Raw genomic sequence first — 12,728 nt, 5'->3', positions numbered from 1 at the left:
TGAGAAAGGATTAAACATATTGAAACATGAATTCTTGTTACCAAGAACTTTAAAGTAGGATCCTCAACTGAAATTTATTTCCCCAAATCATTATCTATTATTTTAAATGAGTTTTGAAGTGAGGCACTTTAAAGGGTTTTAAGGAATCATTTTTTTTTTTGGAAAGGCAAATTGGGGTTAGGCAGACCCATAGTGATAAAAGTTAAAATCGGCAAAATCTTTTTTTTCAAAAACTTGAAAGAATTTGAAATTTTTTCATAAATCTCATGTTTTTTTGTTAAAATCTTGGCAATAAAAAATAAATTAAAAAATATAAAAAGTATTTTTATAAGAAAATATTAATAAAAAATATTTAAAAATAAAAATACACAGTTTTTTTTCACAATAAATAGCCATTTAAAAATGTAAATATCGTGTTTAAATTGCGGTATTTATGTTTTTTCATAAACCTTGCGATATTTTAAAAATCTTGCAAGAATTTTCCATTTTAAACTTCCAGGCAATTTCTCACGATATTTTCATAAATCTCGCGATATTTGTCACTATGGGCAGACCCCTACCAGTTATACAACTATACCATTGGGTTTTGAACCTGTGACATGTACTAGCTGCTCTTACCAGACAAGTGGAGCCCCCCCCCCCCCGGCCAGTTGGTATTAAGGGAATCATCTTCTTTTTCATAGATGATCGCTCTATATTTTTTTAAGGATCTATCAACTATACCTCCTATTAAGCTAGTGCCAGAGAGTTCTAACAAGGTTCATAGGCCTAGGAGGATCGAAGTTGAAATGTTAAATTTAAATTTATGGTATGGTGAAAAACACCTTGAATGTTTAGACTTTATAAAGAGGTTTCCCCTCCCTCCTCTCTTCCTTTTTTTCCCCTTTATTTCTCATTTTATTGCGCACCGGCTGAGGCGGCGGCCGCTAGCATACTAGTAAATGCATTCAGCATGGCTGTTATTTTCTTTAGAATAAAAAAAAAATCCTTCAAAAACAACACTCTTTTGATGGCCCTTGGGGATTTGGTTTGGGGGTTCTTGTTGTGGTGGTCAAATTCCACACACCCCACAAAGTTTAGCAAGCATCATTTAATCTAACTATCAAAGTCTTGATTTGGAGGCTTGGAGCCTTCTTGTTGTTTTGCTTATTCTTTAAATTAAAAAACTCCCTCTCGCCCTTAAAATAGAGCCACTCCAAACATTTTTTTTTTATAGGCAAGCTGGGGTTAAGCAGACCCCAACCAGATATCTCTTAACCCCCATGTGGCAGAGGGATTCGAACCTGGGCCTTCCTCTTGGCACAGGACTCCGCTTACCCATGTGATACCAGCTCGGTGGTGAGCCACTCCAAACTTGCACGAACCATTGCACGCCAACTTGTTCTAGAAGTAAAGTCCTAAACACCTCTCACAATCATGTAAATGTGATATTCTTTGACTTTTATTCTCATTTTATTTATGCAACATGACCCACATTGAGATCATGATTATTATTTGATGACTTTTTTTTACGATAAGCAAGAAAAACCCGGGGTAGGGCCCCACCACCACCCTGCCTTAGGTGGCCCACAACTTTTGTGGTCATGTAGACTAAGAAAGACCATTGTCAATAAATGGGTAGAGATGCAAACGTAAGGATAAGGAACATAGCTTTCTAAAGTAGTTACCTAACCGTGCTAAAGGAAGCTTGGTTAGTTATTGGCTAGCCAGTTTTCCTTTCTAGAATGCCATGATATTTGTATGATCATGTTCTTCAAGAGGCTTAGGGAGGCTCTATCTATTCATATGTCTCACGCTTGGTAGAATTAATTAGTCACTATTCTTTCAGACATCTTTTAAACTTTTTTTTTTTTGTGATAATAAGAGAGAAACTGTCTTTCCCATCAAGTTCAACATAAAACCCTGTCTCCTTTGCCCATCAGGAAGTACACCCAACTGTTTACAAGTAGTTCTTGTTGGACTTAAGATTTTTGGATTGAATCCAACCTGATGTGACCTGTATTAACACGGGCACATCAAGGGTCTCAGCTGGAGAGGCTACACGACTGTCCATGCAGCCAAACCTTCCATTAAATCCATTAAAAGCCCCCCCACTAGCTATAAATAGATCACTATAGAAGTGTCATGTGGACTATGTGGGTAATATCATTCTTTCATTCTCAAGGGTTCAAGGGTCCTACTCACCTCTCCACATAGGCAGCTTGGGATCATCGAGGACATTGATTGGTTGAGGAGAACGCCGACAACCCACTTCCACTGAAGCCTCTTTGGATCCATAATGGTTGCTTCAGGTAAGAGGTGTAATTCACCCTAACCATTTATGCTAACATTGGGTTATGGGTCCATGCTCCATGCTACTGACGCGCATGGGGACAGAGTTCGGTCATCATCGACGACAGCCATTGTAGACTCTGGTTGTAAAAGCCACAATTGGCTTTAGTCGACGATTGGCTGTTGGTGGCGGATGCTGGCAGCAGAAAAAGTAAGAGGGAAAGGGAACATCTCTTGTTCCCTGTCAGCTTGTTTCCACCACTGCAGTCATCGACAAATGGTTGAGACCGACGGTGGCTAGCTGTCACCATCAGCAACCGAGGCTGGCCACCGGTGGCGACTGCAGCTGGCAGAGGCTACAAAGGGGGAGCGGACATAACCCTCACTTAAAAAAAAAGTGTGTTTCGTGAAGGTGGGGGTCGGGTTTTCACTATAGCATTGTAGCTACAGTAAACCCCGACCCACGGAACCCGATTTAGGCTTGGTTCCATTAACCAGTTTTTGGGTGAATCAGGTCTAAGCCAAGGTTGTTAAATGCGATGAGGCGAAGCGAGGCGTTGAGCCTACGCTTCGCCTCTGAGGCGTACCCCTCAGGTACTGAGGCGTACGCCTCTCACAACTGGTATGGAAGTGAAGCAGTGGGAGGGGAGGCAGAGAGCGGTGGAGGAGCAGTTGGCCGGCACGTGACGGTGGATCCACCGGCACTTGGGGTCAGCACAACCGACGAATCGGGCGGAGGAAGAAGACTTGGGGATGAAGGAGGGGGTTCTGGAGGTTGATGAGGGGCAATTTGTGCATCACAGCATGCCTCAGTACCTTGAGCGTGTGCCTCGCCTCTGAGGCGTACGCTTCAGGTACTGAGGCGTACGCTTCAGGTACTGAGGCGTACGCCTCTCACAACACCTGAGGCGTACGCTTAATGACCCTATTATACTTGCCTTAGAAAAGGTAAATAATAAAGAGTTTTATGTTTGCATTTTCGATATGAATCTCGTATAGAGTAATTAACCTACTCCTATATAGAATAACACAATTGATCAGGAGGCTAACAATGAGAAGTGGAAGCACTCAAATAGTTTTATCATGTTACTTTTGTAATCACGAGTATTTAAGAATATTTGAAGAGTCATTCCTCACTGCAAGATAGTGAAGAAATTTATGAAAACCATTAAGGCAAAAATTATTGCTTTATATGAGACTTAATCTCAAGTCATATGGATTAGAAACTTCATTTCAAGACTTGGTATTATGGACTCTATTGAGAAGCCACTAAAAATCTTTTGTAATAATGAAATTAGTTTGTATTTCTCTAATAACAACAAGAGCTCCACTTTGTGTAGACACATGGAGTTAAAGTTCTTTATTGTTAAACAAAGAACAAGAAATCATTTAGTGTGTGGATTGATACAATCAACATAATAAAAATGACTATGGATCTTCTTACTAAAGAGCTTGCATTGGGATTGTATTTCCAATATGTAATGAGAATGGGTCTATTTGATTCCTTATGATGTTTGACAATACATTATGATTTTATGTGATCACATTTCTAAAACTAAATTGATTCTCTAAGGTTTTGTGCATTGTTGATTCTGTGTAAAGTATCTCTTATTTGTGAAGAAAAAATAGCAAAATAATAATATTAAAAAGACAAAAAAGGAATGAGTTAAAGATCAACCTATTCATAAAAGTACCCTTGACATACTAAATACTTGAATTTAATAATATTGTAGTACAATAAAATACGGCATCTCATATAGATATGTTCATCTTAATGACTCCTATAATTCATTCTTGTGATTCATTATAGCATATGAACCCACATAAAAATTGAATTGAGATAACATTAAAGAACCTCGATAATATGTTTTTCCATGTCAATGAGTCAAGTGAGAGAATGTTGAACTTTGGATTGTTGGATCGAATCTAACCTGATGTGACCCGTATTGACACGGGCACATCAAGGGTCTTAGCTCCAGAGGCTGCAAGATTGAGAATGTAAAATACTCTCATAATTGTTCATGCATTGAAACCTCCCATTAAGAGCCCTCCCACTATAAATAGATCACTATTGTAGTGTGATACCAATCTCTCATTCTCTGGGGTTCAAGGGTCTTGCTCACCTCTCGACATAAGTGGTATGGGCTCATCGAGGGCATCGATTGACTGAGGATCATTGACAACTTACCTCCATCGAAGCCTCTTTGGATCCACAATGGCCGCTTCAGGTAAGAGGTGTTCTCCCTAGTCATGTATGCTAACAGTCCCTACCAAATGAAGGGAAGCCTTGGGGGTTGTTAGAGAACACCACACGATTCACATGGCCTACACGTCTTCTATGGGTGTGGGTGTTGCCAGCAGAGTCCTCATACTAAAAGAGAAAACTCATCCTCGTCAGTTAGGAAAGGTGGATGAGAAAGGAAGATTCCAAGAAGATCAGCAAAACCAACTCAAGAGATACAATTTCAAAGAGTTTCACCTTCCTAATGTATAGTCCAGAAACCTCTAAAACAAAGGCAACCTGAGAAACCTCCTAATGTTAACTTTCTTAAAGAAGCTGGACTATGTTTTGTTTATAAACAGGACTCCCCTCCAAAATCGTGTAACCCAGTGACATCATTATAAATAAATTGTTGATCCTCTCTCTGGTGATTAAGAGATATATAGTGAGAGGATCAACCATGGACGTAGATCCTAGTGATCTAACCACGTTAAAAACTTTTGTGTTTGTATGCATCTCTGTCGTGTGGTTTGGCAAGTCTGGTGCTTTTTCAAGGGTAAGGATGCATGCACATGAGCTGAGTTCGAGCCAAGCTTAGGTTAGCTCGGCTCAGCTCAAATAAAAAAAATGGTTGTTCAAGCTCGGCTCGAGCTTGAACAGCTTTTGTCCAAACTCAACTCGAGTCAAACTTGCACCGAGCATTTTTTTATTTAAAAAAACTTGAACTGCACTGAAAACAATGGGATTCCAACTACCCACCTCCTCCATAAAAAAACTGACACCTTACCCGTGTGAGCAAGATCATTTGATGTATTAAATTATAAATTATACATATACCATACTCTTTGTATTATAAAACTACACAAACCGAGCTTCATCAGGCTAATCGTACTCAACCGAGCTTGATTGCCTGGTTAAGCACGGCTCATTTATATGTACCGAGCTTGAGCTTGTGCTCAAGCTCTGGTTTATCTACCTGAACGAGTTTGAGCCAAGCTTAAAGGAGCCAAGCTTGTGCTAGCTCGGCTCATCGTGCACCCCTACTTAGGGGGCTCTCTTTTGCTGTTGTTTTGATTGGTATTGAACCCATAAGGAGGATGCACTTTTGGGTAATTGTGGGAAGGTTTCATTACAAAGTGTCTTTTTGGGTAGCCATGAAAAACTTGTTATAAAGCAAATCATCAGCTATATATAATGCAATGCACACTTTGTTGGCCACGATGATCTGAGTACCTTTGGATATGGCTGATTGATTAATAATGATGTCCATAACTTGTTAGAATGGTATTCATGATTAGACCACAATCTTGCTGACAAAAGTACTGGCACAATGATCTTATCTTTAGTACTTTAAAAAAAATGATCTTCAGTGCACTGATCTGGTTCTGAACTCCTTTTTCTTTTTTCTTTTTTTAAAGGCAAGCTTGGGTTAGGCAGACCCCACCAGTTATTATTCAACGTACCACTGGGTTTTGAACCTGCAACATCCCACCACAAGTGAGGATAAAGTGAGCATATTTTGTTGATCTGAACGTGCAAATTTCTGTTCTTTAAACAATGTTATCCTGGGGCAAGCAGAACCATTAACAATTAAGAGAGAGGGAGAGAGAGAGAGAGAGAGAGAGAGAGAGAGAGATATGGCATTTCCATCCATTTCTCCTTGTGATTTTTTTTTTTAAGGTTAACATTTGGTACTAGTGATTTCTTTATTGGGTTAATATTTGGTACTAAAACTACTGATCTGGGAATCATAGGTGCAAACTCTATCAACTCGATCCCACCACATAGATGTCTTCAACATGATTAGTTTGATAATGATAAAACCTTGAATCATGTTTTTCTACCGTAATAATAGGATTTTTGAATTGTGCAATTTTGATACATTTTAAGGCTTTGATTTTTTATGCTCATAAAAAAAAAAGTGCTTATATGTCACAATAGTACGATTCAAAACCTATTTCCTGCTAAACAATCTACCCAAAAAATATGAGATGAATGTGACTTACTAAATAGTTTTGTACCTTCGTTATTACCAAATATATTACCCTTCTTTTTATTAGGACTACCATGAAAAAGAGTGCACCAACTTAATTTGATAGCTTGCCTTCTATGGCAAAGTATGTGTGAAGCTTTTTTTTTTGGAAGGAGAGACCTAGCCTTCCACTTCACTTCTCTTTTACTTGGCTTCCAAGTAATAGCATTCTTAAAGAGAGCAAACGTGTATCATGTTAGCTCGATCAAGGGACTTGAAAACCTTTCTAATATGCGTTAGGTATCTCCAATGGAAATTGATTTTATTTCATTAGTATTCAAACTTTTGTTGGTGGGTCCTACACATATCGTGTATGGAGCATCCACTAGAATGTCCCAAAACATTATGGCTGACGCGAGAATCCTTGTTATTGAATTAATTATGAGCCACACCTTGGATAGATCACTATATTCTACAATTAACAAAGTTATTCGTGCAATAAAGTTCATCATATCTAATAAGTATCTTAGCTTTGCTTCTCAACCATTAATTATTCACCTTTTCATTTAATTTTGAGGGGCTTCTCATGCTTTATTACATGGATTTGCACAAGCTAACACACTACCATGTGGCTCCCACACAACCCCCTTTGTTACTACCTATGAGATGTGAAATGGATGAGTGAGATGTATATAAGAGAAGTGATTGGATGTGGATGTAAATGAATCAGATCCATGTTAACACCAGCGCCAAGAATCCACCTTGTTGAGAGGCAAAAACATTGCATATCAACCAAGAGCCGATAATAGGGACAGGTTACACTTAAAAATTAGTCAGGATCAGGTGGTGCCATCACATGGCACACTTTGAGTGTGCCGCTGTGCTTGGCTGCCCTCCATCTGCTGCTTTTGGACACCACAAATGACAGAAATGGGCATCAGGGTGCCATCACATGGTACACTTTGACTGTGGCTCTTCACCTGCAGGCTGCCCTCCATCAGTTTTTTGGCCCCACAATGGACAGACTGTCAGCCAAAGATTTGAGGGCATCATGTGCAGTGGCACACTTCAAAGTGTGCCATGTGATGTCCCTTGATCCTGGCTCCGGGAGTTCCTCTCAGCATAGTGACAAAAGTTTAAAATGGCAAAATTTCAGGAGTCAAAAACTCGGGAGATTTTTAAAATTTTCATAGATCTTGCATTTCTTTTTTCAGCAAAATCTGGGAAATAAAAAATCAATTTGAATATATAAAAAAAATTATTTTCATAGGAAAATATAAATAAAACACATTTAAAAATGAAAATCTCGCTATAAATACCTGCTAAAATGGTAAAATATCGCGATATTTGTCACGGATTGAAAATCTCGCGAGAAATTATCGTTTTAAACTTTCAGGCAATTTCTCACGATATTATCATGAGATTTTTATAAAATCTCACGATATTTGTTACAGAGCCTCTCACTCCAAACAAGCCACGGTGCTATGAGAAGCCAACTTTTTTTAAACGAACCGCCAATGCATGCTATGCCAAAGACTACGTGGGACCAACAAAAGATCACAGGCCCATGAAGAAAATTACGCAACCTGAAGAAAATTACGCAAGAGTGGCTTAGAGTGAAAATCGAATCCAAAGGATCAATTTGGATTCAACTTTAGGTTAGGTTTCTCTTATTTAGAAATAGATCTTTTTTAAGATCCAAAATTAGAATTAGGTTTTCTTTTTTTACTTTATAAATACTCTTTATAGAGATTATTAAAAAATAGTTGATGGATAAACTCTTGTTTTTTTAATTTAATATAATTTTAATTGATATTTTTTATTATTCATTGCTTTCCAATTAAGCTTTCTTTCATAGGAGTAGGCATAACTTTTGGTCCTTTTTCCATAAATTCAGCGTCACTGTAATACTCACAGTTTTTTTGGAGATTTTAAATTGATAAAATAAGAGTTTTTACAATTAGCTTAGCTACTTAGCCATTATTAATTGATTTATTTTTAGATTATTTATCAGCCAGATTAATTTTGGCATTTCTTTTGATATTTTTCATATCTGGATAGCAAAAAATTTGAGGCATATTTTATGGTTTTCAAGTACACGATTGTGTTCGTATCAAAAATTTGAAAAGAAGGTATCCATTTCGTAAAAAATGGAGTTGAAATGAGTTCAGAAAGTACTCGACAAGTTTCAAGGGTAAAATTAATAATAATTTCAAAAGGTTTTGGGGTTCGTAGCGATCTTAGGGTCACGGTCATCAATACCCTTGTTGACCAAGCTCAATAAACCATATAAACACATTTATGTCAACTCAAAACTTTTAGAAAATGTCAATTTTTATTGTTACTTTAGATTTAATAGAAAATAAGTAAAATATAGGACCTAATTTATAAAAACTAAATCCCAACTAGGTGTTAGAATCCCATCAAACCAGGTCCAGTTGGGTTTATAAATTGGATCAGATCTGGATATCACCTCAAGACCCAAATCCATACCAACACTCTATTTCATCCTATGGTTTAGTCCATAGTTTGCATGGGGCTTGCCAAGTGTAAGCCCCAAGCATACACTTGGGTAGCCCCTTGGGCCTCTCCTTTACAATGAAAGGAGGGCCTCCCTCCACCACCACACCACCACCCCTTTTAGCCTCATTCATCCCTCCTCTTTCTTCTTCCCTTTTTGCACCACTACTCTTGGTGGTTTCCACCCCCTTGGCCACCTGGTTCGGTTCTCCTAATGATCGGTTTTCCTAGTGACACGATTCTCCAAGTTTACTCAATTGCCCCACTCGGTTGCCCCTTTTTACTAACCCGGTTCCTTTAGTTTACCTGATTTGGCCCTCCTACTCAATTCGCGTAAGTCGACTCCCTCTCAATGGGTTCGAACTAGGCCTTGCCCACATTCGGATCGTCATCTAAAAGCGCAATTTACACTACACATTTTAGAGGAAAATTCCTCCCAGTATTTTGGGAATTATAGCAATTTGATAATCAGATGATCTTGGTAAGAAAGTTGGAGTTGACATGTGAAATCAAATTATTGGGGAAGTTGCATTTGAGTTGCCATGTAGTTGTAAATTTTCACATATTTTGTGGGTTATAGCAGCTCTCTAAGTGCGCTACAAAAGTCTCGAAGGACATGCATAATATTAAAAAATTCTAATACCGCATGTATTTTTTTGAGGCATTAGCGTGCACTTAGAGTGCGCTAAAGCCCTTTTGGGTGCTGTTTGAGTTGTTTTTTTACAAAAAAAAAAATATGCACTGATCATTCACAACCTTGTAATTGGTTAACTAAAATTATACGTGCTATTGAGATTGAAAATGAAAAAATATTATTTAAGCATGCATAGCCAAAGAATTGAATAATAAGTAATATATATGTTCATTACTTGGGCTTACAATGAGAAAGTAGGCTGGCTTTGTGGGGTTTTGTTAAACACTGAAGGTTGCTTCTCCAGGAGATAGGGAACAGCTACCACTTATATTATGGGGTGGTAGCGAGATTAGATTTTAATTGAAAGTAAATTATGATATATTAGGTTGCAAGTGTTGGAATCTTTCTCTTGACTAGATCCTCCTTCAATCAAAAACCAAAAAAAAAAAGTGTAAAGCTAAGATAATATAATACAAAATTCATTGAAGGCAGTTATTGAGTTGAGTTTTCAATTGATATAGCTATGTCGTACTCACATAAAAGCTATAAAAGAGGAACAAAATTGTATTGTTCGTATAGTGAAGTGTAACGTGCATCTTCTAGAAAGAATAATATAAAGAAAAAAAATGTAAGTTACTCATGAATGTTTTGTTTGCTTTGGTAAGTCATGAATAGATTAGATGCTCATACTAAGATGATTCTGAATTTTGTCATATCTACCTATTTCTACGTGCATACTTGTAATTGCATATTGACCCCAGCAAGTTTGGACCACTCTAATTATACCATCCTCATATTGAATGAGATTTATATAATTTAGGTTGATGATTCATGCCGACAAGAACAAACATAATTTAGATTTGATGTATTCTTGGGGAGCTTTCAGAATAACATGAGCCCCACGTCACACGGACATGCGCGTATATGTGTCAACACAAGTTGACATCTGGACACTTTATTTTACTTTTTGTACATACAAGTTTGTATTTAATTTATAATTTATGAATATATTTTCAGTTTATAACTTTATATTTTCAGTATATAATATATACTTTAGATATAGCATATATTTTTAGATTATATTAATTAGTTTATTCTGAATTTATTTTGTATTTATATGATATTTAATATATATATATATATAGTTGTGTCCTCCTACTCACATTTTTTGGAATTGGAATTGCTCTCCATCAATCATTTTGTTAAACATTTTTGCATTTTTTTAACCTAACCTGACAGATTTGATCTACAGAGTTTTAAAAATAGGTTTCGAATCATGTGTTTCCAATATGTAAGTAGGTTTTTCAAGAGCTCCAAAAATTAACCACCCAAAAAGTACAAAATTTCATCAATCAAAATCATATTTTATGCCTAAAAAATAGGCTCCAATATGCATTTCCTATCATCAAAATGTGTTGAAGGTTAAGGATGGTAAACAAGCCAAACGAAATGAATGGGGCATGTTTGAGCTCGAATCATTTACAATGGATTGAGCTTGTAGCTCGGATCGTGTTTAGCAAGCTCGTCATTGAACAAGGCGGCGCTAACACGAGCGAGCTTGTGTAAAATATTTCATGTTATATATATATATATATATATATATATATATATATATATATATATACATAGAGAGAGAGAGAGAGACGCTTCTTAGGCACCCTTTTTCGTTAGGTCTCGTTAGGCTTCTTCAAAATTTGTAGTTTTAAGTATTTTTTTCTCAGGTCTAACAACGTAGATGCGATCTACAGGTTTTCTTTAGTGGGAACCAGCTTTTGGATCGCCAGAATCTGACCTCTGTACAAGTTTTTCTGGTGACTGAAATTCAATGGCTATGAAGGTACCAGTTTTTTCGTTTCATAAAAACATGTTTTTCATAAAAAAACATGATCCAAGACTCTATTCCCACTAAATTGATCATGCTAAACACCTAACAATTTAGATCTATCATAAAACACTTAAAACCTATAGGGTAGAACGGGGCAGAAGGAAAAATGGAGCCTAATATGTTGAGTTCTCATGTATATTACTTAAAATATATATTTTTTACGTATACTACACTTAATAGTTTATATTTTATGTATATATTTTTCATTCATCCTTTTTTATATATATTTTAGTCATTATTCTTTTCAAATATTACACTTAAAATCTCTCTCTCTCTCTCTCTCTCTCTCTCTCTCTCTCTCTCTCTCTCTTTATATATATATATATACACACGATCTCTCTTGAGCCGAACACCCTATGTTCAGGCTCGACTTGTTTAAGCTAAACAATCTGTTAATCAACTATATGAACCGAGCAGGAACCCATTCATGACAAGCCGAACCAAGCCAAGTCACAAATTGCTCGATTCGTTTACCAGCCCTATTAAATGCATCTATAAGGTCAGATTGTGTGGATACAACTTGCAGCTATGATTTTTCAACTAGATTCTACATATTGTAAATAGTAGCAAATGTATGTGCATGCAGATTTTTAAGATCTCTGGAAGAACTCAGCTGAGCAAAAAAATTATTTAATCTAATATTAGTTTTATACTACATGAAAAAGATATCTACAAGACCAGATAAAGAAAAAAAACTGCAACTAAGACTTTTTTAATGGAATTAACGAAAACTTGTTTTTAATGAATGAACCTCTCTCTCTCTCTCTCTCTCTCTCTCTCTCTCTCTCTCTCTCTCTCTCTCTCTCTCTCTCTCTCTCTGCCCTTGCCCAGCTTTTCCTCCTTTCCCCTCCGACGGCTGTTGTGGTTTTGCCGGTGATTTGCGTCACTCAGCCACCGGGGATCGGCGTTGTGGTTTGAGATCAAGTATTGTTATTACCATGGAAGTTGCCTCTGTATTCTTCCAATTTTGCTGAGCTGCAACACCGATGCCAGCTTCACCCTACCACCGCCGGGTCGTCCCTCACCGCATCAGAGCCACCATCGCCCGACCTCTACAGCGTCGTCCCTCACTGCATCAGAGCCATCACCAGCTGCAATCGCCCACCATCCTTCAGGCATCAAGCTCTTTGGCGTTTTGACTGCTGAATAGGTCGATTAGGTCGACCTCCTACTGCATCCGTCGACCATCCCACCGGCAGCCAAGTGCTCTTCCCCTATTCTTTCT

This window comes from Nuphar pumila, chromosome 5 (assembly GCF_984573655.1).
Source record: "Nuphar pumila chromosome 5, dmNupPumi1.hap1.1, whole genome shotgun sequence".
Classification (NCBI taxonomy): Eukaryota; Viridiplantae; Streptophyta; class Magnoliopsida; order Nymphaeales; family Nymphaeaceae; genus Nuphar; species Nuphar pumila.
Note: the sequence above shows the minus strand (reverse complement) of the source record.